The sequence below is a fragment of the Rattus norvegicus genome, chromosome 1 (assembly GCF_036323735.1).
Source record: "Rattus norvegicus strain BN/NHsdMcwi chromosome 1, GRCr8, whole genome shotgun sequence".
Classification (NCBI taxonomy): Eukaryota; Metazoa; Chordata; class Mammalia; order Rodentia; family Muridae; genus Rattus; species Rattus norvegicus.
Genome location: NC_086019.1, coordinates 125,945,619 through 125,961,940, shown reverse-complemented (window position 1 = coordinate 125,961,940; position 16,322 = coordinate 125,945,619).

Genomic DNA, 16,322 nt, shown 5'->3' with positions numbered 1-16,322 from the left:
CCCTTTATCCCGTTTCCTCCCTGTTTAATCTCTTTATTTTGGTTTCTCCTTATTTTAGTTTTCCTTTCTTGGAAATCTTGTTCTCACTGCTATTCCCTTACCAAAGAAGATTGAAACACACATGTATACTAAAGTCTTAAAAGTTAACATCCACATCCAAATAGAAGTGAAAACATATTAAAAATTTGATATTTTTTGGTTGTGATTCCCTCACTCAGGATGCTTTATTTTCTAGTTCCTCTCATTTACCTACCAATTTTATTTTTCTACAGCTAAATAATATTCCATTTTGTATATGTGCCACCTCGTCAGTACTCACTCATGAATTGATGGACATTTAGGCTGTTTACAGAGTTTGTCTGTTTATGTTTATCATGAATTGAATACAGTGAACAAGGAAAAGCAAGTGTCTCTGTAGTTGGATGTGGAGTTCTTTGCATATTTTACCAAGTATGCTGTATTTGATTCATGTTTCCGGATGTGCAGTCACACTAATTTTTATAGTACTCTAAATTTTGTACTCCGACCAGGAATAAATAAGTGTTCTTCTTTCCCCACCTCCTCACAAGCCTGCTGCCAATCTTTTTATTGGTTTTGACCATTTTGATTGGAATAAGATGGAATCTCAAAGTGACTTTTATTTGAATTTCCCCAAGTGCTGAGGATGTTTAATATTTCTTTAAGTGTTTCTCAGTCATTTGTATTTCACCTTTTGGAAACCTGCTTTGTTCTGTACTCCATTTTTTTACTTTTTTTTTCTTTTATTAGATTATTTTATTTACATTTCAAATGTTATACCCTTTTCTGTTATCCCTTCCAGAAACCCACTTTCTCCCCCTGTTTCTGTGAGGGTTCTTCGCCACCCAACCACTTCCTTCCTCCTAACTCCCCACCCTGATATCCTCCTACACTGGGGCATTAAGCTTTGGCAGGACCAAGGGCCTCCTCTCCCATTGATGTCCAACAAGCCCATCCTCTGCTACATATGTGGCTGGAACCATAGGTCCATCCCCGTGTACTCTTGGGATAGTGGTTTAGTCCATGGGAGCTCTTGGGGAGTCTGGTTGGTTGATATTACTGTTCTTCTTATGGGGTTGCAAACCCCTTCAGCTCCTTCAGTCTTTTCTCTAACTCCTCAATTGGGGACCTCTTTCTCAGTTCAATGGTTGGCTGCAAGCATCTGCCTGGGTTAGTAAATTTCTTGATGCTCAGAATTTTTAGTTCTTTATGTATTTTAGATAAACTCTCTATCACATGTATAGTTGGTAAGGTATTTTACCACTGTATAGACTGTTGTTTTGCCTAAATAATGCTGTCCTTTATTGCACAGAAGACTTTTAGTTTAATGAAGTCCCAGATACTAGTTGTTGGTCTTAATGGATGAGAATGCTATCAATGTCTGTTCAGAAAGTTCTTTCATGAACCAATGTATTCAAGTTTATCCTATACTTTCTTCTATAAGTTTCAAGGTTCCTGTTCTTATGGTAAGGTCATTGGTCTATTTGGAGTTGATTTTTGTTCAAGGTAACAAGTAAGGGACTGTTTGCATTCTTTTACATGCAGCTGTCTAGTTTGACCTGTAGCATTTGCTGAAAATAGTATCTTGTCTCTAGTGTATATTTTGGTTTCTTAATCATAAATAAATCAGATATCCAGGGCTGTGAAGACTTATATCTGGGTCTTCAATTAGATTCCATTGATCAAAATATCTGTTTTTATATTAATACCATTCTTTTTTATCACTCTAGCTTTATGGTATAATTAGAGGTCTGGAGTAGTTATAACACCAATAGTTGTTGGCACTATTTCCTGAGTGACTACACTCCTTTCCAGAAAGCTTTTGTCTATGGTGATATTTTAAAGTGTTTTACATACTTTTTTCTCTAACAATTTCTGGTCTTAGATTAAGGTTGATGATCTTTTGGAATAGGTTTATATAGAGAATGAGACATGAATCTTGTTCTATTCATATAAATGTGGCTGTTCAAATTTCCCAGAACTGTCTATTGATGTTACTACCTAACCCAGAAAGAGTTTTTGAGGATATTCAATTGTGCTTGTGTGATTTATACCTGGGTTCTCTCTTCTACTCTATTCTATTGCACTGACTTACATGTCTGCTTTCTTAGAGCCCCTTGCTATTCTATTTACTGTTACTTTTTTGTAGTATAACTTAAAATCAAATGTGGTAATCCCTTATGTACCATTCTCATGCTCAAGATTTCTTTGTATATCTATGGTCTTTACTACTTCCATATGAAATTTAAAGGTGCTTTTTCAATATCTATGAAGAATGATATTAGGATTTTTATGGTGGGTTGTGGCTGACTTTCTAGATTGTTTTTGATTGGTATAACTACTTTTGCAATATTAGTTCTCCAGTCTCTGAGAATGGGAGGTTATTCCATAATCTAATTTCTTGTTAAATTTCATTATTCAGTGTTTTACCTTTTATTTTAGAGGTTTTTCCTGTTCCTTGGTTAGGTATACTCCAAGGTACTTTGTGGGAAAGGTTTTGAATTATTCCTAATTTATTTCACAACGTGTCTGTTATTTCTTTATAAGAATCTATTAACTTTGTATGTTAATTGTGTATGTTATCAATTTTCTGAAAATGTTTATTGGAGTTTCTGGTAGAATATATCTTATTCAAATAAGGGTAATTTACTTTTTAATATCCTTTTATCAACGTAATATTTGTATAGCTTTTTATAAGACTTAAAGAACTATATCAAATACAAATAAAATAGACATCCTTATCTTGATTCTAATTATAATGAAAAGTCTTTGTTTTCCTCCATTTAGTGTAACAGTCATTTTAAGTTTGTCATATACATTGTTGTTTATATTTCTAGTTTCTTCAGAACTTTTATTCTAAAATGATGTTAAATTTCATCAGAAGCTTTCTTTTTTATTTTATTTATTTATTTATTTATTTTAGAAGCTTTCTTTACATCCCTTGATCATGCAATTTCTTTCATTGAGTTTTTTAATGTGGTAATTTACATGAACAGTTTTGTATGTAAACCAAACTAATGTTTCTTGGCTGACTTGTTTTGTATGTATTATTGAATTAAGTTTGCAAGTAAATATTATCAGAAAGCAAAGAGTTTATAAAAATGTTTTTTCAAGAATTCCAGCTACAAAAAGCAACAGAAAAATAGAACTAAATTTTGATTTCTATAATTTTGAACTGTGATCATATCATTTTAATTTTAATTACAAAGAAGCTAAAAGAGAATGGGCATTCTAATTTTCATTTTTAAGGTAATATATTCCAAGAAAATAGAATAATGTTTGTAATTATCTACTAACATACCCATGTTTATTAATTCATGGTAGCTTAAGCATAGAAACAACCTATACCCATCAACTGATAAATGTATAGAAAATTAGCAACTAGAAAACCATAAGTCTAATAGAGGTGCAGTTGAGTATATTATGGTCTGTCAAGTAAGCCAGAAACAGAGACACATGTCAGGAGCCATAGTAGGAGAAGCTAATAACTAGCAGGTGATCATCCTGAGATGGACTGCCTCAGATTATTATATAATCTGGACAGGTTTGCCCTTATTAAGCAAGGCTGTAAGGGATTCAATTTAGGAAAGGTTCCTGCTATTAAAATGCTTTTCTTGTTATTATTAAACACGTATAACAATCATTAAGTAATAGGACACCCTTTTGGAGCAGATATCTGCAGATTTACGAAGATGTACTGTCTTGTCATGATGCTATATAGACAAATAGATGACTTCTTAAGTCTTAATGATGATCCTATAAGAATTCCTAAAATTATAACATTGATTATTAAGCTCTTTTATAGTGGGACAGATATTAAGTCTTTTTCTGATAGTCAAAACTGCAGTGAGAACTCTGCCAGTCTCCCAAGTGTCACCAGTTAATTGCTCTTAGATGGTAACCAGACTTTCTCCTACTCAGAGCACATTCCAAGAGGTTGCCAAACAATTAATCAAAGGTCATAAAATGGGAACTACTGATTTATTTTAGGTGCTAGGACATAGGATAAAATATTGACTGGGTTTATCTGTACAAAACTTCACTAATAGCTTAGTTATGGTTTTAAACCTTCAGTGAGCATGTGGAGCTGTGACAGGTGATAGATGTTTAGCCAGATAATTACTCCTAATGGATATACATGTAAACATTCTCTGTTGCAAATTTCTATTTCAATTTATGATTTGACTTTTTGTATGAACTTGTGATGTGATCATGTATTCTGAAAGATGTTGCTGAGGACAAAGAGAAGAATCAGAACTGAGCTAAGGAGAACTGAGCTAAGAAGGGCTGAGATGAGGAGAACCGAGTTGAAAAGAGCTAAGGAGAACTGAGCTACGGAGAACTGAGCTAAGAAGATCTGGGCTAAGAAGAACTGAGCTGAGAAAGGAACTGAGCTGAGGAGAAGTTTTTAGACAGAACACTTTTTTAGACAGAACTGAACTCAAGAAGAACTTAGCAGTATAGGCATAGCATTGGGAGAAAAGGCATTGAGAGTAAGAGCATTATTGGGACATTAGAGCAGGAAGAGAGTGCAAGATTAGAAGGGGAATGTAGAGTGGGATAACATAAAGACTATAGGTAACATAAAAGAGCAATGTGTAGAATGCAGAGGGAAAGAGGGAAAAAAGAAGAAGCTGCAGAGAGCAGAAGGAGCAGGCAGGTTTTTCCTTGCCATTGACTGAACAGATCATTTCCTAATAACAAGGCAGACTTAGTCTTTTTTCTTTCAAACTTGGGTTTAATTCATTTAGCATTAAACCCAATGCTAAAGTTTTTTCTTTCTCTATGCAATAAAGACTGGAGCTCATTTTTCATCCAGAATGAGTGAGTTCTTTTTTGCACTGGTGCTTGGTCTTTTGCTCCATATGCATATGTAAGTATGGATGTGTGTGTAGGTATGTCATTGTGAGAATGTATGTATGTGTATGTGTAAGAATGTAATTGTGAGAATGTATGTAAGTTGTGCCCAAGTGGTCTGAGTGGAAATGTATAAATACACATTCATGAATCTGTATATGAACTTATGTAAGTTTATGCATATTTGCCTATGTAAAAGTTTTTCCTTCTGCAAGTGCTATTCACTTCTCTTGGTTCAATAGAAGTTTATTGCTCCAAACTTCCCCCTAGCCTGACAAGCAAAAGGCATAGGGACAAAAGGGAGAAGGTTCTAGCAATTAATCCTTTACTTTATTTCCTGATGTTTTAGAATGAGGTGCTAAGTGCTGGAGCCTGCAGTTTCTGGCCTCAGAGGAACATAGAAGATGGGTCAGCTACAGTAGCAAAGTACAGTAACTTAGCCATAAAGAAGTAAATCATCTAGAGTAACGTAGTAACTTAGACTTAGATAAGTTTTAGATAAAACTTATATAGCAACTCTAAATATCTCGTAAGACAAAGTCTTACCATCTGTTGATGTTCTTCCCCCTCCACTGCCTCAAGAAGAACCAACGAGAAAGAAGACGAATACTGGGGTTGGCCCCTGGCAGACACATGTTTTATAGTCTTGTATACAGCATCTAGAACAAATTAACCTCAAAGAAACAAAAAAAATGATGACCAGGAATTGATTGGGAGTGGAGAACATAAAAATATACTTGTCAAATGGTACAGTTTTAGTTATATGGTCACCAAATTCTGAACAATGAATGCTCATCATGATAACAATATTAGTAACAAGGTATCCGATATTTCATATTGCTCACCAAGAAGTTGAGTCTTCTTACCAAACATGGTTAGCATATATGCAGATTAGCTTGATTTTGGTGATCATTTTTTACCTCAAGTAAATATGTCCAAATATTATCATATATATCTAGAATGCAAACAATCTTTTTGAAGTATGTGCCAATAAAAATGGAGAAATAGCATGATAGACTAGAGAGGAGACAGTGCAGTTCATTGCTTTCACATCTTTAACTTTCTTCACATAAGATTAAATTGGGTAATATGGGGGGAAAAGCAGTTCCTGTCGATTATTAGTGAAGCTTTGCTGCTTGCAGCTCATTAGACTAATTTCTTTGCCAATAAGACACCCTCTTGCTCTCTGTAGCCCTTCCCCTTGCACATACACATGCATGCGGAATTGTTAAAAAATACTTTTGAAAATGGTCAAATTAAATATCAAAAATTTTTCATACATTTACAGCTCTACTATTTACATTTCTTTTTTAACTATCTGTGGAGATTCTAATTTTATAATACAAGATAAGAATTTGACACCTAAAAACAAATAAATATACTTTATTGAAAAATATTTTTTTTTCGGAGCTGGGGACCGAACCCAGGGCCTTGCGCTTGCTAGGCAAGTGCTCTACCACTGAGTTAAATCCCCAACCCCGAAAAATATATTTTTAAAACTAAAATTCATTGCATAGTTAGTATGAACTAGATACAGTTTCCTCTCACAGTTAATCTCTTTATTAAAATTAACTCTAAACATCTCTAAGAATGCCAAAGCAGACTGGTTAAATAGGCCAAGCTTAAATAAAACTCTGAGAACTATCACTTTTCTTTTACATACAAATTTCACAACATGCACTTCCCATTGGTTTCAGAGAAATGTAGTATAATACCATTACTTTTAAACACAGGCTTTGTACATTCAGATATTTTATGAGACAATTTGCTGATAAACATTTAAATTCATACAAACACTGATTTCAACAGCAAAATTATTTTTGTTATAATGATAGAAATTCATCAAAATATGATATCAGCTGATACAGTACAAGAAAATAATACTAAATTCTACATTGTTTATACAGTAGCCTGTGGCAATAAATAATATTGTCAGTTTTATCAACTGGCCACAAAAAGTCTAACATTCATTTAATGAATTGAAATAATTTTTTGTTTGGTGTAGTTTCAACATGTGATGGTCACTTAACCTTAAATATATGGAAAGATAAAGTGTTAAACTGAATTAAGAAGATTTGTTCTGCTTCACTACAAATGCATGTTCTATAAATATTACATTCCTAACATAAAGACAAATATTTAATAGAAAACGAACATTTCCAAAATTGTGAATGTGCAAATCATGAGGAAAACATTACATCTAAATTTGTACTCATTTGCAGTTATAGTACAAGCTCAATATAAACCCTAACAGTAAAAACAGTACAACAGAGAGCTGGTCACTGAGCAGTTCTCCCCAGTTAAGGAAGTATTTCTACTGGTCTAGGGCCATCTAGTAACTCATGACTACTCTTTATTCAAAGAGCCAACAGCCATGCTTCTTCCCTGGTGAGAACAGAACTAAAACCTGAATCTGCAGCATTTTCTCCCTCTGTTTGGTTTAAAGATCCCACCCGTTGTTGTTACTTAATGTCAAATGATTTTGCAGCTGTTTTTGCCGCACGTTACATGCAATATAATTCATGTGCTAAAAGTGAGTTTTGTTGATGTTATTTTTGTTATGTGGGTGTTAGAAAAAGGTGCACACTCTCTTAACGACCTGGGTAGCTAACACTCAGTGTTTAAATACCCAATTTATATCAGATTCAGTTTATAAATTTCACAAATCACTTCCTATATGATTGACAGCTCTCCTTTAGATTTGCCTTGAGATTCTACCTTTGTAACACAGCATGTGAATTTGACAGCTATGAAGAATGAAAAGTGTCCTGGTAAAAGTGCCATTTCTTGTATGCTTAATTTGACCCAGATGACTTTTTAAAGAGATAATAGCTTTTATTGTTAGATTTTGTGAGCCAACACACGCTACTTTTACATAAGCAGTCCATAGGGATAAGATAAATTTGATTTTTCTTTGTGAGAGGACTTATTGGTTCAAGTCTTTATAACATTTTTTTCACACATAAATAAAAGTCCAAATCCACATTCTTTTTCCTCTGGTAATAAATGCTCACTTATTTACAGGTGTGTATTCAGTATACCATTATAAACCTGGGAAGAAATAATGTTTAAGTTTTACTAAAGCCTCAGCATTTCATATCAAGGTCTTTCAGAGGTTTGCTAAAGTGTTATGCTGTGCAGTCTGGGAATGAAGTGCTTTTCATCTTTCCTTGCACTACCTTTGAATAGATAGTATAATATTTTCAGATTATACAGAAGCAAGCCAGAAAATTGAATAACTTGCTTTTGACCACATACCCTATAAACATTAGATGTCAGTTTAAGCTCCACAAGACAAAGATGATTAATGTCAATACAATCACATTACAAAACTTTATTCACCAACTTTCAACTGTTTGCAAAGTTGACTTTTCTTGGTTCCATAATTGAAAAAAACCTTACCATATGTGATTTACTTGTATCATTATTAGACATATTTATTGATACATATGTCGATTTTTAACCTAAATATGACAGTGTTTTGAATTTTGATGATATGTTGTTCTACTCCTAATGTGCTTGAGCATGAACTTACAATAATATGAAGCAATTTACAAGATATATAGAGTTTCATATGGACAGAAATGGCTGTCAGACTCCTTAAATGAAAAAGACATTTTATGTTTATCATCAAGTGTAAAATACAAGGGTTGGATGCTTTAGATAAATGTTATTTATATTTTCTATTTCAAGAATGTCATGTTCCCATTTTGTGTTAGAACTACTCGTTTGAATATTAGTCTTCCTTACTGATTATTTGAAGTGCTTCCTTTTTCTCTGTAATCAGCATGGGGTGTGGTATTATTTCTCTTTGGGGGTTGAAGAAAGGTAGTAAAGGAATTATCTCTAATTATCTCTAATGGTTACACAATTGCAGCTTACAACATCTTCACCAAAATCATGGCTTATTCTAGAAAAGAAGGAAGGTAGAAAATATATTATCTCATTGTTATTCCACTGCAGCTTGCACCCTCTTCCTAAAAAATGATAGTTTACTCCAGAAGATATATATCCTACTTGCCACTTTGAATCTTTTCTGCAGTGACTTGTATTCATAATGATGAATGAAGATCCTTTATGAAAGACCGCGATGCTCAGAAATTTCATCTCATCATACTCATATTTATTTTAACAGCAGCTGAGTGGAGTTGGGTCACACAACTTTAACTAAGAGATTGCTGTGCATAAGAAATTAAGATTGTAAAACACTTTTACTCTTTCATTTATTTGCGTATGCTTTGGTAAAATCTACTGAGGACAATATGAAGCGCAAAGCCCATGAAACTGTCAGAAAATTCAGAACAGAAACAGAAAAGGATGACATTACAAGTGGCATGTGTATCTACTAAGACTAATTCTATGCAGCACTTTGAAGAGAGAGGGTACAGGATAGCAAACTTATAAAGCCAGAATTTATAAAGACCTTGGGATATTTAGAAGGCCATTCTAAAAATCAAAACTCAAAACAGGTGGTTCTGAAAAAGCTTCATAAGGACTGAAGTAATGGGAGACTTGGAGAAAGAAGGGCTGTTGGAAATCTTTGGAAAGTGTCTATAAAAGAAGTTATTTCAACTTAAACTAGCAAGTGACAATGGAGGAGCGGGATGGGTCATAATTTTTCACTGTATAGTAGTAAGAGAAAGTTACAAAAAAGTACTTTTATTAATGTCCCAGAACTAGGCACTTTCATTGATATTGGAATCATTACTGGCTCAATGTTAGTAGAAGCCCCCTTGAATTCAGGAAGGTATTGCTGTAAAATGGGTATAAGATATAAAGTAAGATGGGGGAATGCCTTTAGGAAGTTTCTTCTTAAGCCTTAAAGCCCTTTATGGAATGGCCTAGATAATGATAGCATCAACATTAGGGGAGCTCTTTCTTTCACAGGCTCCATTCCTCCACAAGATCACAACCATTAGCTGAAGCTGTGTAGCCATGGTGGTATTTCAGGAAAATATCTAGTATGTGCTGCAAGATATTAGAGAAGCTATGTTTTTAAATAACTTTAGTGTATGGATCTGTGACCCCGAGTCTGTTAGTAAGCAAACTTCAGCAACATAAATAAACTCAGGAACATGCATTCTATATATCCAATACTCAGAAAGTCCATCAAGTCTGTGGTCTCCAGAATAACTAAAAAAAACTAGGGTGGATAATAAGACCCCTGGCTGTACCATGAAGGATTGTTTATTCTCCCATTTTATAAGCTGTAGAAACAGCAATGATTCCTCATTTTAGGTAAATACATCAAAATATCTTGGAGATATCACTGGTAGAGCATCCTAAGCAGAAAGACGCATTATCAGTATATATTGATTTTATTATCAAATGTAATATGATCTTTTCTGTACATTCATGCTAAGGAACAATTATGTCTCTTCAATATTAGATCAGATAAATTAAATGAAAGGGGCAATAGTTGCCATTCTCAAAACTATATTCATATTACAATCTCTGAGTACTTTGTAATATGAAGGACCAAGAGGAGTACTATGGATTGTATAGGAGAATCAGGGCACAATGTACTGCTGTGATAAGGGTAGCTATTTCATAGCAAATGAGACCCTGTCCTGTTTGCTAGAGGTTGATATTGGTTTGATGACAAAGTCATTTATCCAACAAACAGTTGTTAAATATCTCATGAGTATTATTCAGAATACTACAGATAGTGAATAATTAATGCATATAATAAAATTCAAACAGCAAGTAAAATGAATAGAAGAAAACTTATCTTGTGAGGTTTCCATATTACATAATGAAAAAAGTTGAGGGTATATTTAGAAAACACTTGCAAGAATCCATGAAAAAATGATAAAGCTTGAATTAAATATCTGGTTAAAAAACAAAACAGAAATCAAGTGCTTTGTACTAGAATAAAGAGGGAGATGTCTTAGAGATATGGCAACAGTCAATGAAATTTTACCCACCCTGGCTTACAGATGGAAAGGAAGTTTTGTTCTGTGGATTTTTGTTCCAAAGGCGAGCTCTAGGATACCCTGATAAAGCTGGGCTATTTGGGGAAAATTTCCTCACGTTTAACTATCAGATGACCTAGAGGCCACTCAGGCTATGGTTTAATCAGGTCTCTGTTCTGCACTCTTTACTATACATGCTGAATTTGCAGATATACAGAATACGAAATCATGAAGGCTTAATGTAAAATTTCAAAGGCAATTCTGGGAGGCTAAACTGGTTAGCAGGGTCAGAGACCTCGACAGGGCAAAGTAGAAATTCATGAAAATGAAGATAGAAAAGTCAGGAATGTGAAATGGTTGCTGAGGGACTCTGTGGACAGCATGACTATAGCAAAACTTTATAGCCACACAGAGCACGTCAGAACTATTACAGAAAACTGTAAATGTACCTGTGCTGTTTCATTTTGAACATTTGGGACTTTCTTCATGGTGTCTAGAAGGCTTCATAACTGAACTTAGATTGTTGTTTTTGAATAATACTGGGAAAGCCAAGGTTTTGTGGACACTTGGAACAGGATTAAATGTATGTTACATTGTGAGAAAGAAATATAAATTAAATCTAAAGTAGTCACTGGTAAGAAAACAATACATATTAGAATATATGATAACAAAGTGTAAAACTTTTATAACAAAATAGAGGAATTAGCAAAATTAAAAGCTAGTTCTTCAAAAGCATAAATGAGTTTGAAAATATGCCATGCATAATTGAGAGAACTAAAATAAAAATTTTTTTCTTTTCTCTTATTGGATATTTTTTATTTACATTTCAAATGTTATCCCCTTTCCTGGTTCCCGTCAAGAAATCCCCTATCCCATTCCCCCATTTCCTGCTTCTCTGAGGGTGCTCTCTGACCTACCCACCACTCCTTCCAACCTCTCTGCCCTGGCATTCCCCTACACTGGACTATCGCGCCTTCACAGAACCAAGGTCCTCTCCTCCCATTGATGCTGGACAAGGCCATCCTCTGCTACATATGTAGCTGGAGCCATGGGTTGCTCCATGTATACTCTTTGGTTGGTGATTTAGTCCCTGGGAGCTCTGGGGTGTCTGGTTGGTTGATATTGTTGTTCTTTCTATGGGGTTGCAAACCTCTTCAGCTCCTTCAGTCTTTTCTCTAGACCCTCCATTGGAGACCCAATTCTCAGTCCAATTGTTGGCTATGAGCATCCACCTCTGTATTTGTCAGACTCTGGCAGAGCCTCTCAGGAGAAAGCTATATCAGCATGCAATCTTGGCATCCACTATAGTGTCTGGGTTTGGTGACTGTATATGGGATGGTTAAATCATAATCAGATAGAACATCTAAACAGTCCCATAACCCCTAAGGAAATAGAAGCAGTCATTAAAAGTCGCCCAACCAACAAAAGCCCGGTACCAGATGGATTAGTGCAGAATTCTATCAGACCTTCAAAAAAGCCCTAATACCAATACACTTCAAACTATTCCACAAAATAGAAACAGATGGAACACTAGTGATTTTGTTCTATGAAGCCACAATTACCCTTAAACCCAAACCACACTAACATACAACAAAGAAAGAGAACTTCAGACAATTTTCCAAAATTCTCACAAACTGAATCCAAGAACACATCAAAGGAATCATCCATCATGATCAACTAGGCTTCATCCCAGGGATGTAGGGATGGTTCAATATATGGAAATCCATCAACGTAATCTACTATATAAACAAACTCAAAGACAAAATCTTTACAGATAGTTCAAAATTGTTTAGCGCACAATCCTACCCGGCTTTCAAAGTCCTATATTTATATCTGTATTCCAAAATTCTTAGCTCCCTATTCATGCTGTAAAAATGTCAATAATGAACTTTTCAAAGGAACACCAGGCTTAAGTCTAGATGATCCTAATTTTTAGCAGTAATTATTACCAATAAAATAATTCTTTTTTCCCCACTTTTTTACTGGATTTTTTATTTACATTTTAAATGTTATTCCCTTTCCTACTTTCCATCCATAAATTCCTTATCCATCCCCTCACCCCCTTCTTTTATGAGGGTGTTCCCACACCCATAAACTTTCCCTTTCCCCTTCCCTGCTCTGATATTCCCTTACACTGGGAGGGGGGTGGGTTGAGGATTTGCAGGACCAAGATTTTCACCCATTGGTACCCAACAAGGACATCCTCTGCTACATATGCATCTGGAGCCATGGGTCTGTCCGTGTGTACTCTTTGGATGGTGGTTTAATCCCTGAGAGGTCTGGGTGATTGGTATTGTTCTCATGGTGTTGCAAACTTCTTCAGCTCCTGTAATCCTTTCTCTAATTCCTCCAATGGGGACCCCTTTCTGGATTCAATGGTTGACTGTGAGCACTTACCTCTGTATTTGTCATGCTTTGCCAGAGCCTCTCAGGAGGTAGCTATATCAGGTTCCTATCAGCATGCAGTTCTTGGCATCAGCCATATTGTCTGGGTTTGTTGGCTGTATGTGTATGGGCTGGATCCACAGGTGGGGCAGTTTCTGAATGGCCATTACTTCAGTCTCTGCTATAAACTTTGTCTCTGTATTTCCTCCTATCAATCTTTTATGCTCCCTTCTTTTTTATGTAATTTTTCCATCTTTATTAAATTGGGTATTCCTTATTTACATTTCAAATGTTATTCCCTTTCCTGCTTTCCAGGCCAACATCCCCCAACCCCTTCTGCTCCCCTTCTATGTGGGTGTTCCTTTCCCTATCCTCCCCCCCATTACTGCCCTCCTCCCAAAAATCCCGTTCACTGGGGGTCCACCCTTGGCAGGGCCAAGGGCTGCCCCTTCCACTGGTGCTCCTACTATGCTATTCATTGCTACCTATGCAGTTGGAGCCCAGGGTCAGTCCATGTATAGTCTTTGGGTAGCTGCTTAGCCCGTGGAAGCTCTAGTTGGTTGGCATTGTTGTTCATATGGGGTCTCAATCCCCTTCAGCTATTGCAGTCCTTTCTCTGATTCCTTCAACGGGAGTCCCGTTCTCAGTTCAATGGTTTGTTGCTGGCATTTGCCTATATATTTGCCATATTCCTCCTGTGTCTCTCAGGAGAGATATACATGTGGTTCCTGTCAGCCTGCTCCTCTTTGCTTCATCCATCTTATCTAGTTTGGTGGCTATATATGTATGGGCCACACGTGGGGGCAGGGTCTGAATGGCTGTTCCTTTAGCCTCTGTTCTAAACTTTTCCTCCCTATCCCCTCCTAAGGGTATTCTTGTTCCCATTTTAAAGAAGGAGTGAAGCATCCGCATTTTGGTCATCCTTCTTGAGTTTCATGTGTTCTGTGCATCTAGGGTAAGTCGAGCATTTGGACTAATATCCACTTATCAATGAGTGCATACCATGTGTGTTTTTCTGTGATTGGGTTACCTCACTAAGGATGATATTTTCCAGTTCCATCCATTTGCCTTTGAATTTTATAAGGTCATTGTTTTTGATATCTGAGTAATATTCCATTGTGTAGATGCACCACATTTTCTGTATCCATTCCTCTGTTGAAGGGCATCTGGGTTCTTTCCAGCTTCTGGCTATTATACATAAGGCTGCTATGAACATAGTGGAGCATGTGTCTTTGTTGTATGTTGGAGCATCTTTTGGTTATATGCCCAAGAGAGTCCTCAGGTAGTGCAATGTACAATTTTCTGAGGAGCCTCCCGAATGATTTCCAGAATGGTTGTACCAGTATGAAATCCCACCAACAATGGAGAAGTGTGACTCTTTCTCCGCATTCTTTTATATATATACATATATATATATATATATATATATATATATATATATATATACATTTCAAGTGTTATTCCCTTTCCCGGTTTCCGGGCAAACATCCCCCTCCCCCCTCCCCTCCCTTATGGGTGTTCCCCTCCCAACCCTCCCCCCATTGCCGCCCTCCCCCCATAGTCTAGTTAACTGGGGGTTCAGTCTTAGCAGGACCCAGGGCTTCCCCTTCCACTGGTGCTCTTACTAGGATATTCATTGCTACCTATGGGGTCAGAGTCCAGGGTCAGTCCATGTATAGTCTTTAGGTAGTGGCTTAGTCCCTGGAAGCTCTGGTTGCTTGACATTGTTGTACTTTTGGGGTCTCGAGCCCCTTCAAGCTCTTCCAGTTCTTTCTCTGATTCCTTCAACGGGGGACCTATTCTCAGTTCAGTGTTTTGCTGCTGGTATTCGCCTCTCTATTTGCTGTATTCTGGCTGTGTCTCTCAGTAGCGATCTACATCCGGCGCCTGTCGGTCTGCACTTCTTTGCTTCATCCATTTTGTCTAATTGGGTGGCTGTATATGTATGGGCCACATGTGGGGCAGGCTCTGAATGGGTGTTCCTTCAGTCTCTGTTTTAATCTTTGCCTGTCCCTTCCCTGCCAAGGGTATTCTTTTTCCTCATTTAAAGAAGGAGTGAAGCATTCACATTTTGATCATCCGTCTTGAGTTTCATTTGTTCTAGGGATCTAGGGTAATTCAAGCATTTGGGCTAATAGCCACTCATCAATGAGTGCATACCATGTATGTCTTTCTGTGATTGGGTTAGCTCACTCAGGATGATATTTTCCAGTTCCAACCATTTGCCTACGAATTTCATAAACTCGTTTTTGATAGCTGAGTAATATTCCATTGTGTAGATGTACCACATTTTCTGTATCCATTCCTCTGTTGAAGGGCATCTGGGTTCTTTCCAGTTTCTGGCTATTATAAATAAGGCTGCGATGAACATAGTGGAGCACGAGTCTCTTTTATATGTTGAGGCATCTTTTGGGTATATGCCCAAGAGAGGTATAGCTGGATCCTCAGGCAGTTCAATGTCCAATTTTCTGAGGAACCTCCAGACTGATTTCCAGAATGGTTTTACCAGTCTGCAATCCCACCAACAATGGAGGAGTGTTCCTCTTTCTCCACATCCTCGCCAGCATCTGCTGTCACCTGAGTTTTTGATCTTAGCCATTCTCACTGGTGTGAGGTGAAATCTCAGGGTTGTTTTGATTTGCATTTCCCTTATGACTAAAGATGTTGAACATTTCTTTAGGTGTTTCTCAGCCATTCGGCATTCCTCAGCTGTGAATTCTTTGTTTAGCTCTGAACCCCATTTTTTAATAGGGTTATTTGTTTCCCTGCGGTCTAACTTCTTGAGTTCTTTGTATATTTTGGATATAAGGCCTCTATCTGTTGTAGGATTGGTAAAGATCTTTTCCCAATCTGTTGGTTGCCGTTTTGTCCTAACCACAGTGTCCTTTGCCTTACAGAAGCTTTGCAGTTTTACAAGGTCCCATTTGTCGATTCTTGATTTTAGAGTGTAAGCCATTGGTGTTTTGTTCAGGAAATTTTTTCCAGTGCCCATGTGTTCCAGATGCTTCCCCAGTTTTTCTTATATTAGTTTGAGTGTATCTGGTTTGATGTGGAGGTCCTTGATCCACTTGGACTTAAGCTTTGTACAGGGTGATAAGCATGGATCAATCTGCATTCTTCTACATTTTGACCTCCAGTTGAACCAGC